The sequence below is a fragment of the Lathyrus oleraceus genome, chromosome 7 (assembly GCF_024323335.1).
Source record: "Lathyrus oleraceus cultivar Zhongwan6 chromosome 7, CAAS_Psat_ZW6_1.0, whole genome shotgun sequence".
Classification (NCBI taxonomy): Eukaryota; Viridiplantae; Streptophyta; class Magnoliopsida; order Fabales; family Fabaceae; genus Lathyrus; species Lathyrus oleraceus.
In genome coordinates, this window is record NC_066585.1 from 536,586,468 (window position 1) to 536,609,033 (window position 22,566).

The 22,566-nt window shown below is 34.3% G+C and overlaps 1 long non-coding RNA gene across 1 annotated transcript; it reads right to left on the reverse strand.

Moving 5' to 3' along the window:
- Positions 1 to 9,698: 9,698 nt before the first annotated feature.
- Positions 9,699 to 11,145, reverse strand: LOC127107738 (uncharacterized). The gene is made up of 2 exons (XR_007795811.1): positions 10,704 to 11,145; positions 9,699 to 10,071 (listed from the first exon to the last, which is right to left on the reverse strand). It is a non-coding gene; the product is annotated as an uncharacterized LOC127107738 (long non-coding RNA).
- Between the last annotated feature and the right edge of the window lie 11,421 nt (positions 11,146 to 22,566).

Below are 22,566 nucleotides of genomic sequence, written 5' to 3' on the forward strand. Positions count from 1 at the left end.
GCTTAAGCGCTTTTCTGCTGGCTTTAGGCGAAAAGGGCTCCCTCATATGGAGAAACTTGTTTTCCAGCGGTGGGCCTCCAGTCCAGGCCCAATTGAGCTTTTATTTATTTTAGCACCCCATTTTCGGATGGGTGACCCCTGTTCATTTTATTTTATTTTTATTTTATTTTATTATTATTTGTTGTATATTTCGATTGGTTGGTTCTTTTTAGGCCCATACTGATTTTTTTTAGAATGTTAATTAGAAAATATTTTAGAATTTAATTTGATTTCCTTTTTTAGGAATAATTGTAGATTAATTATAATTATAAGGTGATTTGGAATTATTTTAGATTTTTTAATTTAATTTAGAATAATTTTAGATTTTAATCTTTGAAAATATTTTATAATTTAATTAGATCTTTTTTTAGAAATAATTGTAGATTAATTAGAATTATAAGTTGATTTAGAATTATTTTAGAATCTTTAATTTAATTTAGAATGATTTTAGATTTTAATCTTTGAAAATATTTTAGAATTTAATTAGATCTTTTTTTAGAAATAATTGTAGATTAATTAGAATTATAAGTTGATTTAGAATTATTTTAGAATTTTTAATTTGATTTAGAATGATTTTAGATTTTAATCTTTGAAAATATTTTAGAATTTAATTAGATCTTTTTTAGAAATAATTTTAGATTAATTAGAATTATAAGTTGATTTAGAATTCATTTAGAATTTTTAATTTAATTTAGAATGATTTTAAAATTTAATCTTTGTTAATATTTTAGAATTTAATTAGTTTTCCTTTTTTAGAAATTATTGTAGATTAATTAGAATTATAAGTCGATTTAGAATTACTTTAGAATTTTTGAATTTAGTTTAGAATTATTTTAGATTTTAATCTTTGAAAATATTTTAGAATTTAATTAGATATATATTTTTAAATAATTGTAGATTAATTAGAACTATAAGTTGATTTAGAATTATTTTAGAATTTTAATTTAGAATGATTTTAGAATTTAATCTTTATTAATATTTTCAAATTAATATTTTGGATAATAGTTTAGAATTGAGATTTTGGATGGTTTAATATTGTTTTGAGTTTTAATTTAATGATACTTTTTTAAATTGTTTAAACTTTAGTTATCTGTTTTAGATTTAATATTTTATTGCAATTCTCTTGATTATTCCATGTTGATTTCAATTAACACCTAACATTTAACGATTAACTCTAATTTTTAATTACCGCAATTAACATCTAACTCTTTTAAATTCCGCTTCTAACATTTATTTTTTATATTTACTTTATATCATTGTACATCCTTCATCTCATCTTAAAATGAACCTAAAAATGATAAAGACTTAAAAAATCAAAAAAGATTATAATTCCCATGCCATCAATTCAAACCATTTTTTAAAAAAAAAAAACAAATAAAACCTCTCGATTCAAAGTCGAGCCCATTTTTCAAAACACCTATGTAAGTCGATCGCTTGTAAAAGCATCGCCATCAACCTCACATGGCTTACTCTCGGGCTTTCTTACAATGAGACCCATTCGGTTTTAATTAATCGATTAAATGGACCATTCACTAAATAAATTCAATTCATTCACAAGAATGCAATTTTTAAAACCTCGATCTGACATCGAAAGTTAAATTAAAATACTCAATCACATCTAAACGACACTCCATTTGAAAATGAAAAGGGGGATGGTTTTGAGTTTTCAACTCCTCTCCTCGATTATTTGAATACGAGTTTTCTTACTCGGTTAGTCAAATGGTCGTCATTTCTAATCCATTTAAGCAAAAACAAATCAAATTCTTTTATAACAAGAAACTAAAAGGGAGATAACTTTGAGTCTTCAATTTTTCTCCACGACTATTTGAATACAAGTTCTCTTACTTGGTTATTCAAATAATTGTCGTTCCTATACAAACTTCTAAACCCTATTAAATCAAATTATTTTCATAATAAGCTAAATGAAAAAGGAGATGACTTTGAGTCTTCAACTTCTCTCCTCAATTGTTTGAATACGAGTTCTCTTACTCGGTCAGTCAAACAATTGTCATTTTTTACAAACATACGACTTAATCAAATCATTTTCACAAAAATTATATGAAAAGGGAGATGGTCTTGAGTTTTCAATTCCTCTTCTCAAATGCTTGGATATGAATAGTCTTACTCAGCCATTCAAGTACTTGTCGTTTATTCGTCATCCATTCAAAACACCTTAATCATTATTAAATCCTTTTACAATTAAGGATGAAAAAGAAAGCGGTCTAGAGTCTTCTATTCCCTTTCCCGATTGTTAGGATACGAGTTGTCTTACTCGACCATCCAACCAAAATACAAAACATCAAACATATCAACTCAACTTGTCACCCCCGTGTGACCAAAACTCTTTTCAGAAAGAACATTGTTTAATCCCTTCTAATGAGCACAACAAACTAGTGTTTAAGCCTCCGCCGAGAGTAGACAAGCCAACGTTTAGCCTTTAGAACGCGATCTAAACAGCTGTTCGATAAAAGACACCAACCAGTCGTAGTTCCCCGAACTACGAATGCTCTGATTTCCTTATTATGCCATAAGGATACGTAGGCAGAAGATTGCTATATCTTCGCAAGCACACTAATAAAAAACCTCCCCTTTTCCCTTTTTTGAGGTTCTCATCCATTTCTATTTTTAATAATTTTATAACCTAAAGATAACAAACAAACATAAATTAACACTCGAAACGCAAACTAGAACTAAAAGGTTCCCGTTGAGTACAACGGACGTAAGAGGTGCTAACACCTTCCCCTTACGTAATCCACTCCCGAACCCAAATATAGTTGCGACGACCATTATTCTATTCCCTACAGGTTTTATCGATATTTTCCTATTCCTTCATTGGGATAAATAAAGTTCGGTGGCGACTCTGTTCGAACGTAATTTTTTCCGCGACCATCTTGCTTGTTTGTTTGTTATTTTTATTCTGTTATAATTATTCTGTTGTAATTATTGTATTGTGATTTATTGACTATGTCTTATTTGGGGCTCTCTGTTAGGGGTTCTTTGTGAGATAGACTCTCCACCCGAGTCTGAGAAAAACCATAAGATTAAGTTGGTGGTTGCATAGTGGGCGCCCACAAGGAGTCTTCCTTGTTGGGAAGATACGAAGACCCCGCCTAGAGGAGATTCTCTTGAGATATTATTGCCCGACGAGTTTTCGTCATGACGATAGTATTCTCAAGTTGGATCAATGACTCTAGGGACCTTTTAACCCACTATATCCAGCGGTTATGTAGTATTAACCTACGAAGTTTCAGACTTGTTGGTTTAATACGAAAGCCCCAATCAAATGAGATTCCTTGGACGTATTACTATCTTACAATAATATTTCCAACCTCGATCTATGACTCTGAGAGCCTTGTTAGAACCCTGGACTCGAGAGTCGTGTAGTAGAATCCTTATCGAGTTTTCCTTGTTTGGATAATACGAAGACCTCACCTAGACGAGATTTTCTTAAGGATATTATTGTCCGACAAATCTTCGTCACGGCAGTGACGTCCTCAAGAAATATCCATGACTCTGGGAACCTACCAACTGTAGAGCCTACCCATGGGGTTCCATTAATCAGAGATACTCGTCATTTATCCGTTATTCTGATCCATCTGAGAACGCTTTGAACTTGTGATCCTGAACATGTCACTATACTCATGCACATATCATTGCATTTGCATTCATCATCATACATTTCATATCATTTTTCACCAAAAAATAAATACCAAAAAACTCATCCATCCTTCGTCCATAACCTACAGTTGATTTCTCGACACTCATATCAGACTTGAAGTAGCTCTTAGAAGACCATGGATCCATTGGAGCAAAGTCACATTGCATTAAGAGGAGATGTTGACTCAATGAAAAATCAGCTAGACCAACTTGTGGAAGCTATGATAGTTTTAGCAAAGAAGGAAGACAACATTCAGCAGGTTGTAGTTGTTGAGAATGTTATGCTAGCTACAGTAAATGGCCTTACCCAACCTCGGCTTGTGCAAACCCCAGTTGATAGCTCCACGGTACAAGAACGTCATGTTGTTCAAGATTCCTCACGTCATGATGCTGTTGAGTATCACAATTTTGCATTCTCCGTGCCAGATTCCCATGGAAAAAGCCTAGTGGTTAATGTTGAACAACCACAAAATGATGAGATTGCTAAAAGATGTTGCTTGCTAGAGAAAAGACTCAAGGCCATAGAAGGACAAGATACTCTTGAACTGAATACTTTAGACATGTGTTTGGTACCTGGCCTGGTTATACCCGCAAAATTCAAAGCACCAGAGTTTGAGAAGTACAAAGGGGATGGCTGTCCAAAGCACCATTTGGTGATGTTTTGTCGAAAAATGACCTCTCATGCCCACGATGATAAGTTGATGATTCACTGTTTCCAGGACAGTTTGATTGGGGCATCATTAAGTTGGTACATGAAGTTAGAAAGGAATCATATTCAATCATGGTTGGACCTAGCTAACGGCTTCTTGAAGCACTACAAATATAATTCGGACATAGCTCCTGATTGCATACAACTAAGAGCCTTATCTAAAGAGAGCAATGAATCCTTCAGAGGGTATGCCCAAAGATGGAGAGAGTTAGCGGCTTGCGTTGAGCCACCTCTCTTAGACAAAGAATTAATGGAATTATTCAGAGACACCCTGCAAAGTCCATACTTCGAAAGGATGATTAGCAGTGCAGCATCAGACTTCGCTAACTTAGTGACAATTGGAGAATGCATCGAGAGTGCCCTAAAAAGGGGAAGAATCCAAGGAGCCTCGAGCAACCAAGCTAGCGAGACAGAATCCCTCAGCGATTCCCAAAAGGAAGAAGATGATGAAATAAATGTAGTCATGGCAGATGTTGAGTATTCTCACGATGCACCGGCCTTACCTTATGGTTCTTCACCTTCTCAACAATCACCATTTCCAACACCACGTTATCTTTATTGGCAACCGACAAGGCCTAAAGCACCATCCAAGCAACCATGGACTGTCCATCATACAAATCAAAGATCTCGTGGTCAAGGATATCAGAATTAGCATCTGAACCAGCATAGGCCTCAAAACAATCTGAAAAGAAGGAATGCTCCTCTTGATCTAATTCCTATGTCATACAGTCAACTTCTGCCATATCTGATTTAAAGCTCGCTGGTGGAGCCCAAGTCTCTCAGGCCATTGTCAGAACCATACCCACCTGGATATGATCCCGATGTGCAATGTGGATATCATGCTGGGTCAATAGGGCACTCGACCGAAGACTGCAACGCTTTCAAAGCCAAGGTTCAACAGTTGATTGACAAAAAGTACATATCTTTTCCAGACGGAAATCTGTTGGTGCACGTCAACCTCTCGTCTGAATAAGTTCGAAGACTTCAAGGGAGTATCTCATAAGGCCAGTGGTTCAAACAGGAAGACATCCTTAACATTGGCAATCACTAGACTGATTTGTTTTCATTTGCATTTATAATTTCCTTGCTGTTGAATGCTACTTGCTTTTAAATTTTGTTGTCTTTAATGGTAATATTAATGAAGTAATGACGCATGTTTTTCACAAATTATCTCGCGTTCGCTCATTTTTCTTCTCTCATATTAAAAAAAATACATCCATGTTCTCCACCTCACCTCGTTTATCAAACTGTTGTTTTAGCAAAATTGGAGGGAGGATGACGAAAATAAAATACCCATAATTGCTGACTGTATGCTTTCGGATAAAATCCTACTGATGATGTACAAGCATTGTTTCAAATTCCCAAACACTGGAGAGATAAGGAGTTAATCCCTAGTCAACCACTTCGAGCCTAGAAGTAGGAGTTTCTTTCGGATCTAAAAAACCCTTACGTTAAACCTGGGGCAGGGTAGTGTTCAGTTGATCTGACTACACATTCAAATTACAAGACGAAGCATCCCGTCTGTAGATCAACCACATGATATTATTTGCACACATCCCGAAGCATAGAAGGAACCTTGAAAAATTCAAAGGTTATGTTGGATCGTTCTTCAAATGACCAATGACTTGGCAGTCACAATTCTAAAAAATAAATTAAAAAAGCCCGCTGAGTTGAAAACCCGAAAGGGCGACTCAGGCAAAAATGGGTATCCCGGTGGATCGAAAACCCGAAAGGGCGGTCTAGGAAAAAGTTAGGGATTAATTCCAAGGCAAAGAGTTGTACTTACAGACATCTGACATACCCTCGAAGACAAAGAATCGATCTACCTCACTTTTCAAAAGCAAAGTGCTCGAGCTATCAAAGACATAAGGATTATAGCAGTGTGGAAACTCAATAAGACCTCAATTCTCATTGCCATTTTGTTTTCTATGCACATCAATTACCTCATTAAGGAATTGCGTCTTTATGTACAATCACCCATTTAAGGGTCAAATCAATAAAAGAGAATTTTTCTCAACAAAGTGTGCCCAAATCATTTTTTTATTTTATCTGTTTGTTTGCAAATAACCTTTTATTTTTGATAAACATCACTTTTAAAAAACTATTGGAGAAAATAAAATGCATGTTTCAATAAAGTGGTAAAATTGCTTTTGAAACAGTAAGCGGACGAATCCTTTAGTCCTCAAGATTCACTCTTGTCTTTCATAAAGGTGCAGGACTGATTGCAGACAATTATGTTCCTTTCAACTAATGATTCATACCTCTCATAAATGTACTCACGATATAGCCAGACCGGGGCAAGGCTCCATCACCTTTCCAACAAAAACATTGATAAATCATGGACGGAGTATCATGTGTCGAAAAATCTGAACCTTTCAATGACTTGGAACAACCCAAATATATTCCCAAAACCACCTAGCAGGGGCATTAAAATTTGATTTCCATTGATAGCCCCAATGATAAAAAAATCTATGTTGTTGGCATCATACCTCAAATCGAAATGTATTAACCGGGGCATATCCAATTACCCAGTTGCATTCCTACATGCATCACAAGCATCATTTCATGCATAATTTCTTGTCAAACAAGGAAATAAAAAAAAACAGTCATATCAATCGTCAACATACTCATGCATAACACTCCCACAAAATGGGAATTTCAACAAAATAAAGATCATTCGCATTCCTACATGCACAGCCAAATATCCCCAGCAATGGCATACTTGCATACATCCCATGCATCATCCCATACATGGAATTCCCACCTAAAGTGGGGACATTATACAAAAAAACAAATATAAAATAACAGGATCCAAGGTCATTCGTATATGTCTCAGACATTCCTCATTTCCAAATAAAGTTATTACCCTACATAGGCTTGTAGGGTTATTTCTCAGCAAATCATTTTTCAACTTTTTAAAATAATGATATTCCCAACATTTTTCTTTACAGTCATTGCTCTCCAAGCAGAGGTTACCCTAAAAAGTCTCTTATGAGCTTTTCCCCTGCAGAGCATTTCTAGTAAATCTCCCAAAAGGAGTCTTTTTAAAAAATTCCCCCAACAGACGAATATTCGAGATACTGCTTCATTTATCTGAAGAATCTCATTTCTCTGTTTGAGATACTGCTCTAAGTATCCTCGGAGAGTCTTAGATTCAATTAAAGTATTTTTCCCTTGCTGGAATATTTTAATTCTATCATATAAGATGCTGTTTCGACTCGATACAGAGAATCTCATTTTTACTGTTTGAGATACTGCTTCATCAATATGAAGAGTCTCATTTCAGATATTTTTTAGAGATACTGCTCTAAGTATCCTCGGAAAGTCTTAGATTCAATTAAAGTATTTTTCCCTTGCTGGAATATTTTAATTCTATCATATAAGATGTTGTTTCGACTCGATATAGAGAATCTCCTTTTTACTGTTCGAGATACTGCTTCATCAATATGAAGAGTCTCATTTCAGATATTTTTTAGAGATACTGCTCTAAGTATCCTCGAAAAGTCTTAGATTCAATTAAAGTATTTTTCCCTTGCTGGAATATTTTAATTCTATCATATAAGATGTTGTTTCGACTCAATACAAAGAATCTCATTTTTACTGTTCGAGATACTGCTTCATCAATATGAAGAGTCTCATTTCAGATATTTTTTAGAGATATTGCTCTAAGTATCCTCGGAAAGTCTTAGATTCAATTAAAGTATTTTTCCTTGCTGGAATATTTTAATTCTATCATATAAGATGCTGTTTCGACTCGATACAGAGAATCTCATTTTTACTGTTTGAGATACTGCTTCATCAATATGAAGAGTCTCATTTCAGATTTTTTTAGAGATGCCGCTCTAAGTATCCTCGGAGAGTCTTAGATTCAATTAAAGTATTTTTTCCTTTGCTGGAATATCCTAATTTTATCATATAAGATGTTGTTTCGACTTGATACAAAGAATCTCACTTTTACTGTTTGAGATACTGCTTCATCAATATGAAGAGTCTCATTATCAGATTTTTTAGAGATACTGCTCTAATATCCTCGGAGAGTCTTAGATTCAATTAAAGTATTTTCCCCTTGCTGGAATATTTTAATTCTATCATATAAGATGCTGTTTCGATTCGATATAGAGAATCTCATTGCTATTATTTGAGATGCTGCTTCGTCAAAATAAGAGTCTCATGCCAGATTTCCTTTATATTATTCTAGAATCCTGGAAAGTCTTGAGATTTAGCTAGGGATGCCATTCCACATATCTCGACTAAGATAAATAAAATACTATTCTGATGACTCACAGAAAGTCTTGGTTGTTCCATTTTATTGTGGGATAATGTCTTTTGCCATTTCTCACCGCATTTTCTTCCTGTATTTTCTTCCTGTCATTCCCTAGGACAAAATTTGGGTCTTCTTATATTTAATTATCTCCCACCGCGAACGCATAAAGACTGTTGTTATTCTTACTTTCCGGTTTGAGGTAATTCAATAGGGGCAGCTGTCATACCCCAATTTTGTCCGGGTAAGGAAAAATCTTCAACCAGCATTCACTATCCAATGCTATAAGACATATATCTTATCTTAAGACATAAGCTTCATCTTAAGGTTTCTCAGCCCTTTGGTGACATCAAGTCTTCAAGGACACCTTCATATGTTAAAGATTCCTTAAGCAAATATCTGTTGCGTTTGTCTTACTGAAGCATGGGATGGTATGTGCATTTTTGGCTAACAAAGCCCATTTTGGTTTACCCGTGAGATCTCTTTGTTTCAAAGGCCTATTCGCATAAACGTGTCCATAATTTAAAATGTGGTTTGAATCTTTTTACATTACTAATTCAAAGTCCATTTGATTATTGGTAAGGTATTAAGAGCCATGGATATTTTTATGATCACTCATCATTAAACCCATTTGCACGTCTCAAATACATCTGCCAAATCTCTAAACCATTCATAAAAAATCCTTAAAATAAACTTGTATCTTTTCTAAGTGAGTATGTTGGTTTAAGATTAAGATATCACATGCACGAGTATTTAATTGGTTTTTAGGATCAAAGTTTGAAAGTGCAACATTTTTGTGACCTGTTTTATCTTAGGAATTTTTGGCACATTTTATTTTTGATAATATTAATGTGTTAAAATCAATCAAATTAAAAGTCCATTAAATTGCATTGTTGAGCCCAATCCATTTTCAATTTAAATTATAGTAAATTTTCTTTTGATTAATACTATTAGAGTGTTAAGGCAAGGTTTAGAATTTAAAAAAAAAAAGACTAATTGCGCAAATCATGTTCCAAATAATGTTCCAAGTGATATTCCAAATCATATTTCAATTAAGTCCAAATGTTACAAGTTACTCTAATAGAGCTTAAATTAAAATTATAAAAAGATCTTGCTGATAATCCCAAAAAAGTAGTTACATAGTTCTCCAAAAAAAAGGAAGTTTCAAATTAAATTTACATATTAAAAAAAAACTCCAAATAATCCAAATTTACACAAAAATCCAAAGGAGCATTCGATTAATTTACAGGTTACAAAAATAATCTAAAATTCTGAAAATAATTGAATGGAGTCTAATGGTTTGAAGTAGTCTTCAGAGACTTTCTCCAAAGCCAATGGTCCCTTCATGTAGTGCCCCAACTCAAAAAGCCAGCGCCCCTTTTCAATCAATTCAACATCACTTCACCTGCAAATGCAAAACCAAATTCAAAGTTAAAAAAAAACTGCTTATCAAAATAAGCACTTAAAACAAACTGGAAAATAAACCATAAAATAAACGGATTATTTGGTGACCCAGTAAACCAAGGAGAACACTCAAGAACACTTTGCAATATCCACATCAACAACCTTAAATCCATAAGGTAATTATCCCACAAAATCTGGAAAAAGGATAACTTAACAAGTTATCTCAGAACCTCAACATTCATCACATATATAACAACAACAAATTAACAGTAAAAGGGGGAACGTTTTGATAAAAATCCAGAAGAAATTTTCAAAGTTTTTTTTCTCTGTTAACTCCAAAGAGACAACACAGTAAGAGATTTTCTAAAAAAAAAACCTAGAACACAACAGCAAACACAGAGCAAAATTTCTAAGGAAAATCCTAGAAAGTTAACAGCAACAACCGAGCAATTTTTTTTCAGAACCCAGAATATACAGTAACAATATATTTCGAAAAAAAACCTAAAGCTCATTTTTTTCATCAACCGCTTAAACTTATCACCAGAGTTTGAGCAAGGTTAAGCTATAAGCTGAATCTAAAGCAAAGGAGGAGTAGGAGGCAACTCTAAAGGAATTAGAAGATAATTACATTACCTTCGAGTTTGTCGCCGGAACCACGCCAAAATCTCTCCGTGTAGGTAGTCTTGAGTTTCTTCTTTCCCTTTTAATTTCGTCTTGATATAGAGCTCTTCTCGTTGATCCTTTTTCCTTTGGTAATTTCTTGAGACTCCGTAGATCTTGGGTTTAATTTCGTTTTGTGCGAATTGGGTTTTCTGTTTTAGGGTTTCCGATTTGGGTTTGTGGTTGGGATTTTGTTGTTTTTGTGGCCGGATCCGCAACCGCGAGCGTGAATAAAGGGGAGTTGGTATTTGAGATTTAGGTTTTGAGTGGTGGTTCGCCGAAGAAGAAGGTGGCGCCGCCGCCGTTGGCCGGCAACCGCCATCTTTTCCGGTAGGTTGAAGTCAGAGGTGTTTAGAAGTTTGCAGAGCTTGTGTTTGCTCTGAGAGGAAGAGAGAGAGAGTTGTTTTTTGACAAATGAAGCGCTTAAGCGCTTTTCTGCTGGCTTTAGGCGAAAAGGGCTCCCTCATATGGAGAAACTTGTTTTCCAGCGGTGGGCCTCCAGTCCAGGCCCAATTGAGCTTTTATTTATTTTAGCACCCCATTTTCGGATGGGTGACCCCTGTTCATTTTATTTTATTTTTATTTTATTTTATTATTATTTGTTGTATATTTCGATTGGTTGGTTCTTTTTAGGCCCATACTGATTTTTTTTAGAATGTTAATTAGAAAATATTTTAGAATTTAATTTGATTTCTTTTTTTAGGAATAATTGTAGATTAATTATAATTATAAGGTGATTTGGAATTATTTTAGATTTTTTAATTTAATTTAGAATAATTTTAGATTTTAATCTTTGAAAATATTTTATAATTTAATTAGATCTTTTTTTAGAAATAATTGTAGATTAATTAGAATTATAAGTTGATTTAGAATTATTTTAGAATCTTTAATTTAATTTAGAATGATTTTAGATTTTAATCTTTGAAAATATTTTAGAATTTAATTAGATCTTTTTTTAGAAATAATTGTAGATTAATTAGAATTATAAGTTGATTTAGAATTATTTTAGAATTTTTAATTTGATTTAGAATGATTTTAGATTTTAATCTTTGAAAATATTTTAGAATTTAATTAGATCTTTTTTAGAAATAATTTTAGATTAATTAGAATTATAAGTTGATTTAGAATTCATTTAGAATTTTTAATTTAATTTAGAATGATTTTAAAATTTAATCTTTGTTAATATTTTAGAATTTAATTAGTTTTCCTTTTTTAGAAATTATTGTAGATTAATTAGAATTATAAGTCGATTTAGAATTACTTTAGAATTTTTGAATTTAGTTTAGAATTATTTTAGATTTTAATCTTTGAAAATATTTTAGAATTTAATTAGATATATATTTTTAAATAATTGTAGATTAATTAGAACTATAAGTTGATTTAGAATTATTTTAGAATTTTAATTTAGAATGATTTTAGAATTTAATCTTTATTAATATTTTCAAATTAATATTTTGGATAATAGTTTAGAATTGAGATTTTGGATGGTTTAATATTGTTTTGAGTTTTAATTTAATGATACTTTTTTAAATTGTTTAAACTTTAGTTATCTGTTTTAGATTTAATATTTTATTGCAATTCTCTTGATTATTCCATGTTGATTTCAATTAACACCTAACATTTAACGATTAACTCTAATTTTTAATTACCGCAATTAACATCTAACTCTTTTAAATTCCGCTTCTAACATTTATTTTTTATATTTACTTTATATCATTGTACATCCTTCATCTCATCTTAAAATGAACCTAAAAATGATAAAGACTTAAAAAATCAAAAAAGATTATAATTCCCATGCCATCAATTCAAACCATTTTTTTTAAAAAAAAAAACAAATAAAACCTCTCGATTCAAAGTCGAGCCCATTTTTCAAAACACCTATGTAAGTCGATCGCTTGTAAAAGCATCGCCATCAACCTCACATGGCTTACTCTCGGGCTTTCTTACAATGAGACCCATTCGGTTTTAATTAATCGATTAAATGGACCATTCACTAAATAAATTCAATTCATTCACAAGAATGCAATTTTTAAAACCTCGATCTGACATCGAAAGTTAAATTAAAATACTCAATCACATCTAAACGACACTCCATTTGAAAATGAAAAGGGGGATGGTTTTGAGTTTTCAACTCCTCTCCTCGATTATTTGAATACGAGTTTTCTTACTCGGTTAGTCAAATGGTCGTCATTTCTAATCCATTTAAGCAAAAACAAATCAAATTCTTTTATAACAAGAAACTAAAAGGGAGATAACTTTGAGTCTTCAATTTTTCTCCACGACTATTTGAATACAAGTTCTCTTACTTGGTTATTCAAATAATTGTCGTTCCTATACAAACTTCTAAACCCTATTAAATCAAATTATTTTCATAATAAGCTAAATGAAAAAGGAGATGACTTTGAGTCTTCAACTTCTCTCCTCAATTGTTTGAATACGAGTTCTCTTACTCGGTCAGTCAAACAATTGTCATTTTTTACAAACATACGACTTAATCAAATCATTTTCACAAAAATTATATGAAAAGGGAGATGGTCTTGAGTTTTCAATTCCTCTTCTCAAATGCTTGGATATGAATAGTCTTACTCAGCCATTCAAGTACTTGTCGTTTATTCGTCATCCATTCAAAACACCTTAATCATTATTAAATCCTTTTACAATTAAGGATGAAAAAGAAAGCGGTCTAGAGTCTTCTATTCCCTTTCCCGATTGTTAGGATACGAGTTGTCTTACTCGACCATCCAACCAAAATACAAAACATCAAACATATCAACTCAACTTGTCACCCCCGTGTGACCAAAACTCTTTTCAGAAAGAACATTGTTTAATCCCTTCTAATGAGCACAACAAACTAGTGTTTAAGCCTCCGCCGAGAGTAGACAAGCCAACGTTTAGCCTTTAGAACGCGATCTAAACAGCTGTTCGATAAAAGACACCAACCAGTCGTAGTTCCCCGAACTACGAATGCTCTGATTTCCTTATTATGCCATAAGGATACGTAGGCAGAAGATTGCTATATCTTCGCAAGCACACTAATAAAAAACCTCCCCTTTTCCCTTTTTTGAGGTTCTCATCCATTTCTATTTTTAATAATTTTATAACCTAAAGATAACAAACAAACATAAATTAACACTCGAAACGCAAACTAGAACTAAAAGGTTCCCGTTGAGTACAACAGACGTAAGAGGTGCTAACACCTTCCCCTTACGTAATCCACTCCCGAACCCAAATATAGTTGCGACGACCATTATTCTATTCCCTACAGGTTTTATCGATATTTTCCTATTCCTTCATTGGGATAAATAAAGTTCGGTGGCGACTCTGTTCGAACGTAATTTTTTCCGCGACCATCTTGCTTGTTTGTTTGTTATTTTTATTCTGTTATAATTATTCTGTTGTAATTATTGTATTGTGATTTATTGACTATGTCTTATTTGGGGCTCTCTGTTAGGGGTTCTTTGTGAGATAGACTCTCCACCCGAGTCTGAGAAAAACCATAAGATTAAGTTGGTGGTTGCATAGTGGGCGCCCACAAGGAGTCTTCCTTGTTGGGAAGATACGAAGACCCCGCCTAGAGGAGATTCTCTTGAGATATTATTGCCCGACGAGTTTTCGTCATGACGATAGTATTCTCAAGTTGGATCAATGACTCTAGGGACCTTTTAACCCACTATATCCAGCGGTTATGTAGTATTAACCTACGAAGTTTCAGACTTGTTGGTTTAATACGAAAGCCCCAATCAAATGAGATTCCTTGGACGTATTACTATCTTACAATAATATTTCCAACCTCGATCTATGACTCTGAGAGCCTTGTTAGAACCCTGGACTCGAGAGTCGTGTAGTAGAATCCTTATCGAGTTTTCCTTGTTTGGATAATACGAAGACCTCACCTAGACGAGATTTTCTTAAGGATATTATTGTCCGACAAATCTTCGTCACGGCAGTGACGTCCTCAAGAAATATCCATGACTCTGGGAACCTACCAACTGTAGAGCCTACCCATGGGGTTCCATTAATCAGAGATACTCGTCATTTATCCGTTATTCTGATCCATCTGAGAACGCTTTGAACTTGTGATCCTGAACATGTCACTATACTCATGCACATATCATTGCATTTGCATTCATCATCATACATTTCATATCATTTTTCACCAAAAAATAAATACCAAAAAACTCATCCATCCTTCGTCCATAACCTACAGTTGATTTCTCGACACTCATATCAGACTTGAAGTAGCTCTTAGAAGACCATGGATCCATTGGAGCAAAGTCACATTGCATTAAGAGGAGATGTTGACTCAATGAAAAATCAGCTAGACCAACTTGTGGAAGCTATGATAGTTTTAGCAAAGAAGGAAGACAACATTCAGCAGGTTGTAGTTGTTGAGAATGTTATGCTAGCTACAGTAAATGGCCTTACCCAACCTCGGCTTGTGCAAACCCCAGTTGATAGCTCCACGGTACAAGAACGTCATGTTGTTCAAGATTCCTCACGTCATGATGCTGTTGAGTATCACAATTTTGCATTCTCCGTGCCAGATTCCCATGGAAAAAGCCTAGTGGTTAATGTTGAACAACCACAAAATGATGAGATTGCTAAAAGATGTTGCTTGCTAGAGAAAAGACTCAAGGCCATAGAAGGACAAGATACTCTTGAACTGAATACTTTAGACATGTGTTTGGTACCTGGCCTGGTTATACCCGCAAAATTCAAAGCACCAGAGTTTGAGAAGTACAAAGGGGATGGCTGTCCAAAGCACCATTTGGTGATGTTTTGTCGAAAAATGACCTCTCATGCCCACGATGATAAGTTGATGATTCACTGTTTCCAGGACAGTTTGATTGGGGCATCATTAAGTTGGTACATGAAGTTAGAAAGGAATCATATTCAATCATGGTTGGACCTAGCTAACGGCTTCTTGAAGCACTACAAATATAATTCGGACATAGCTCCTGATTGCATACAACTAAGAGCCTTATCTAAAGAGAGCAATGAATCCTTCAGAGGGTATGCCCAAAGATGGAGAGAGTTAGCGGCTTGCGTTGAGCCACCTCTCTTAGACAAAGAATTAATGGAATTATTCAGAGACACCCTGCAAAGTCCATACTTCGAAAGGATGATTAGCAGTGCAGCATCAGACTTCGCTAACTTAGTGACAATTGGAGAATGCATCGAGAGTGCCCTAAAAAGGGGAAGAATCCAAGGAGCCTCGAGCAACCAAGCTAGCGAGACAGAATCCCTCAGCGATTCCCAAAAGGAAGAAGATGATGAAATAAATGTAGTCATGGCAGATGTTGAGTATTCTCACGATGCACCGGCCTTACCTTATGGTTCTTCACCTTCTCAACAATCACCATTTCCAACACCACGTTATCTTTATTGGCAACCGACAAGGCCTAAAGCACCATCCAAGCAACCATGGACTGTCCATCATACAAATCAAAGATCTCGTGGTCAAGGATATCAGAATTAGCATCTGAACCAGCATAGGCCTCAAAACAATCTGAAAAGAAGGAATGCTCCTCTTGATCTAATTCCTATGTCATACAGTCAACTTCTGCCATATCTGATTTAAAGCTCGCTGGTGGAGCCCAAGTCTCTCAGGCCATTGTCAGAACCATACCCACCTGGATATGATCCCGATGTGCAATGTGGATATCATGCTGGGTCAATAGGGCACTCGACCGAAGACTGCAACGCTTTCAAAGCCAAGGTTCAACAGTTGATTGACAAAAAGTACATATCTTTTCCAGACGGAAATCTGTTGGTGCACGTCAACCTCTCGTCTGAATAAGTTCGAAGACTTCAAGGGAGTATCTCATAAGGCCAGTGGTTCAAACAGGAAGACATCCTTAACATTGGCAATCACTAGACCGATTTGTTTTCATTTGCATTTATAATTTCCTTGCTGTTGAATGCTACTTGCTTTTAAATTTTGTTGTCTTTAATGGTAATATTAATGAAGTAATGACGCATGTTTTTCACAAATTATCTCGCGTTCGCTCATTTTTCTTCTCTCATATTAAAAAAAATACATCCATGTTCTCCACCTCACCTCGTTTATCAAACTGTTGTTTTAGCAAAATTGGAGGGAGGATGACGAAAATAAAATACCCATAATTGCTGACTGTATGCTTTCGGATAAAATCCTACTGATGATGTACAAGCATTGTTTCAAATTCCCAAACACTGGAGAGATAAGGAGTTAATCCCTAGTCAACCACTTCGAGCCTAGAAGTAGGAGTTTCTTTCGGATCTAAAAAACCCTTACGTTAAACCTGGGGCAGGGTAGTGTTCAGTTGATCTGACTACACATTCAAATTACAAGACGAAGCATCCCGTCTGTAGATCAACCACATGATATTATTTGCACACATCCCGAAGCATAGAAGGAACCTTGAAAAATTCAAAGGTTATGTTGGATCGTTCTTCAAATGACCAATGACTTGGCAGTCACAATTCTAAAAAATAAATTAAAAAAGCCCGCTGAGTTGAAAACCCGAAAGGGCGACTCAGGCAAAAATGGGTATCCCGGTGGATCGAAAACCCGAAAGGGCGGTCTAGGAAAAAGTTAGGGATTAATTCCAAGGCAAAGAGTTGTACTTACAGACATCTGACATACCCTCGAAGACAAAGAATCGATCTACCTCACTTTTCAAAAGCAAAGTGCTCGAGCTATCAAAGACATAAGGATTATAGCAGTGTGGAAACTCAATAAGACCTCAATTCTCATTGCCATTTTGTTTTCTATGCACATCAATTACCTCATTAAGGAATTGCGTCTTTATGTACAATCACCCATTTAAGGGTCAAATCAATAAAAGAGAATTTTTCTCAACAAAGTGTGCCCAAATCATTTTTTTATTTTATCTGTTTGTTTGCAAATAACCTTTTATTTTTGATAAACATCACTTTTAAAAAACTATTGGAGAAAATAAAATGCATGTTTCAATAAAGTGGTAAAATTGCTTTTGAAACAGTAAGCGGACGAATCCTTTAGTCCTCAAGATTCACTCTTGTCTTTCATAAAGGTGCAGGACTGATTGCAGACAATTATGTTCCTTTCAACTAATGATTCATACCTCTCATAAATGTACTCACGATATAGCCAGACCGGGGCAAGGCTCCATCACCTTTCCAACAAAAACATTGATAAATCATGGACGGAGTATCATGTGTCGAAAAATCTGAACCTTTCAATGACTTGGAACAACCCAAATATATTCCCAAAACCACCTAGCAGGGGCATTAAAATTTGATTTCCATTGATAGCCCCAATGATAAAAAAATCTATGTTGTTGGCATCATACCTCAAATCGAAATGTATTAACCGGGGCATATCCAATTACCCAGTTGCATTCCTACATGCATCACAAGCATCATTTCATGCATAATTTCTTGTCAAACAAGGAAATAAAAAAAAACAGTCATATCAATCGTCAACATACTCATGCATAACACTCCCACAAAATGGGAATTTCAACAAAATAAAGATCATTCGCATTCCTACATGCACAGCCAAATATCCCCAGCAATGGCATACTTGCATACATCCCATGCATCATCCCATACATGGAATTCCCACCTAAAGTGGGGACATTATACAAAAAAACAAATATAAAATAACAGGATCCAAGGTCATTCGTATATGTCTCAGACATTCCTCATTTCCAAATAAAGTTATTACCCTACATAGGCTTGTAGGGTTATTTCTCAGCAAATCATTTTTCAACTTTTTAAAATAATGATATTCCCAACATTTTTCTTTACAGTCATTGCTCTCCAAGCAGAGGTTACCCTAAAAAGTCTCTTATGAGCTTTTCCCCTACAGAGCATTTCTAGTAAATCTCCCAAAAGGAGTCTTTTTAAAAAATTCCCCCAACAGACGAATATTCGAGATACTGCTTCATTTATCTGAAGAATCTCATTTCTCTGTTTGAGATACTGCTCTAAGTATCCTCGGAGAGTCTTAGATTCAATTAAAGTATTTTTCCCTTGCTGGAATATTTTAATTCTATCATATAAGATGCTGTTTCGACTCGATACAGAGAATCTCATTTTTACTGTTTGAGATACTGCTTCATCAATATGAAGAGTCTCATTTCAGATATTTTTTAGAGATACTGCTCTAAGTATCCTCGGAAAGTCTTAGATTCAATTAAAGTATTTTTCCCTTGCTGGAATATTTTAATTCTATCATATAAGATGTTGTTTCGACTCGATATAGAGAATCTCCTTTTTACTGTTCGAGATACTGCTTCATCAATATGAAGAGTCTCATTTCAGATATTTTTTAGAGATACTGCTCTAAGTATCCTCGAAAAGTCTTAGATTCAATTAAAGTATTTTTCCCTTGCTGGAATATTTTAATTCTATCATATAAGATGTTGTTTCGACTCAATACAAAGAATCTCATTTTTACTGTTCGAGATACTGCTTCATCAATATGAAGAGTCTCATTTCAGATATTTTTTAGAGATATTGCTCTAAGTATCCTCGGAAAGTCTTAGATTCAATTAAAGTATTTTTCCTTGCTGGAATATTTTAATTCTATCATATAAGATGCTGTTTCGACTCGATACAGAGAATCTCATTTTTACTGTTTGAGATACTGCTTCATCAATATGAAGAGTCTCATTTCAGATTTTTTTAGAGATGCCGCTCTAAGTATCCTCGGAGAGTCTTAGATTCAATTAAAGTATTTTTTCCTTTGCTGGAATATCCTAATTTTATCATATAAGATGTTGTTTCGACTTGATACAAAGAATCTCACTTTTACTGTTTGAGATACTGCTTCATCAATATGAAGAGTCTCATTATCAGATTTTTTAGAGATACTGCTCTAATATCCTCGGAGAGTCTTAGATTCAATTAAAGTATTTTCCCCTTGCTGGAATATTTTAATTCTATCATATAAGATGCTGTTTCGATTCGATATAGAGAATCTCATTGCTATTATTTGAGATGCTGCTTCGTCAAAATAAGAGTCTCATGCCAGATTTCCTTTATATTATTCTAGAATCCTGGAAAGTCTTGAGATTTAGCTAGGGATGCCATTCCACATATCTCGACTAAGATAAATAAAATACTATTCTGATGACTCACAGAAAGTCTTGGTTGTTCCATTTTATTGTGGGATAATGTCTTTTGCCATTTCTCACCGCATTTTCTTCCTGTATTTTCTTCCTGTCATTCCCTAGGACAAAATTTGGGTCTTCTTATATTTAATTATCTCCCACCGCGAACGCATAAAGACTGTTGTTATTCTTACTTTCCGGTTTGAGGTAATTCAATAGGGGCAGCTGTCATACCCCAATTTTGTCCGGGTAAGGAAAAATCTTCAACCAGCATTCACTATCCAATGCTATAAGACATATATCTTATCTTAAGACATAAGCTTCATCTTAAGGTTTCTCAGCCCTTTGGTGACATCAAGTCTTCAAGGACACCTTCATATGTTAAAGATTCCTTAAGCAAATATCTGTTGCGTTTGTCTTACTGAAGCATGGGATGGTATGTGCATTTTTGGCTAACAAAGCCCATTTTGGTTTACCCGTGAGATCTCTTTGTTTCAAAGGCCCATTCGCATAAACGTGTCCATAATTTAAAATGTGGTTTGAATCTTTTTACATTACTAATTCAAAGTCCATTTGATTATTGGTAAGGTATTAAGAGCCATGGATATTTTTATGATCACTCATCATTAAACCCATTTGCACGTCTCAAATACATCTGCCAAATCTCTAAACCATTCATAAAAAATCCTTAAAATAAACTTGTATCTTTTCTAAGTGAGTATGTTGGTTTAAGATTAAGATATCACATGCACGAGTATTTAATTGGTTTTTAGGATCAAAGTTTGAAAGTGCAACATTTTTGTGACCTGTTTTATCTTAGGAATTTTTGGCACATTTTATTTTTGATAATATTAATGTGTTAAAATCAATCAAATTAAAAGTCCATTAAATTGCATTGTTGAGCCCAATCCATTTTCAATTTAAATTATAGTAAATTTTCTTTTGATTAATACTATTAGAGTGTTAAGGCAAGGTTTAGAATTTAAAAAAAAAAAGACTAATTGCGCAAATCATGTTCCAAATAATGTTCCAAGTGATATTCCAAATCATATTTCAATTAAGTCCAAATGTTACAAGTTACTCTAATAGAGCTTAAATTAAAATTATAAAAAGATCTTGCTGATAATCCCAAAAAAGTAGTTACATAGTTCTCCAAAAAAAAAAGGAAGTTTCAAATTAAATTTACATATTAAAAAAAAACTCCAAATAATCCAAATTTACACAAAAATCCAAAGGAGCATTTGATTAATTTACAGGTTACAAAAATAATCTAAAATTCTGAAAATAATTGAATGGAGTCTAATGGTTTGAAGTAGTCTTAAGAGACTTTCTCCAAAGCCAATGGTCCCTTCGTGTCGTGCCCCAACTCAAAAAGCCAGCGCCCCTTTTCAATCAATTCAACATCACTTCACCTCCAAATGCAAAACCAAATTCAAAGTTAAAAAAACTGCTTATCAAAATAAGCACTTAAAACAAACTGGAAAATAAACCATAAAATAAACGGATTATTTGGTTACACAGTAAACCAAGGAGAACACTCAAGAACACTTTGCAATATCCACATCAACAACCTTAAATCCATAAGGTAATTATCCCACAAAATCTGGAAAAAGGATAACTTAACAAGTTATCTCAGAACCTCAGCATTCATCACATATATAACAACAACAAATTAACAGTAAAAGGGGGAACGTTTTGATAAAAATCCAGAAGAAATTTTCAAAGTTTTTTTTCTCTGTTAACTCCAAAGAGACAACACAGTAAGAGATTTTCTAAAAAAAAAAACCAAGAACACAACAGCAGGTTATAGCTTATGCTTCAAGACAGCTGAGGGTTCATGAGAGGAACTATCCGACGCACGATTTAGAGTTGGCAGCTGTGGTGTTTGTTCTGAAGTTATGGAGACATTACTTGTACGGGTCAAGATTTGAGGTTTTCAGTGACCACAAAAGTTTAAAGTATTTGTTTGATCAGAAAGAGCTGAATATGAGGCAGAGAAGATGGTTAGAGTTTCTGAAGGATTATGACTTTGGGTTGAATTACCATCCGGGTAAAGCAAACGTAGTGGCTGATGCATTGAGTCGGAAATCATTACATATGTCTATGTTAATGGTTAAGGAATTGGAGTTAATTGAACAGTTTAGAGACTTGAGTTTGGTGTGTGAGAGTACTCACAATAGTGTTAAATTGGGAATGTTGAAGTTGACGAGTGGTATTCTGGATGAGATCAGAGAGGGTCAGAAATCTGATATGCTTTTGGTTGATAAGTTGACTCTAGTGAATCAAGGTCAAGGTGGCGAATTCAGAGTTGATGAGAATGGTATTTTGAAGTTTGGTAGTCGGGTGTGTATTCCGGATGTTACCGAGCTTAAGAAGAGTATTCTTGAAGAAGGACATCGTAGTGGGTTGAGTATTCATCCTGGAGCCACGAAGATGTATCATGATTTGAAGAAGTTATTTTGGTGGCCGGGAATGAAAAGAGAAATCGCGAGCTTTGTTTATTCTTGTTTGACTTGTCAGAAGTCAAAGATTGAGCATCAGAAGCCGTCTGGGCTAATGCAACCGTTGGCTATTCCAGAGTGGAAGTGGGATAGTATCAGTATGGATTTTGTTTCTGGTTTACCGAGGACAAGTAAGAATTTTGAAGCTATTTGGGTGATTGTTGACAGATTAACAAAGTCGGCTCATTTCATTCCGATTAGAATGGATTATCCGTTAGAAAAATTGGCTGAGTTGTATATTGAGAAGATTGT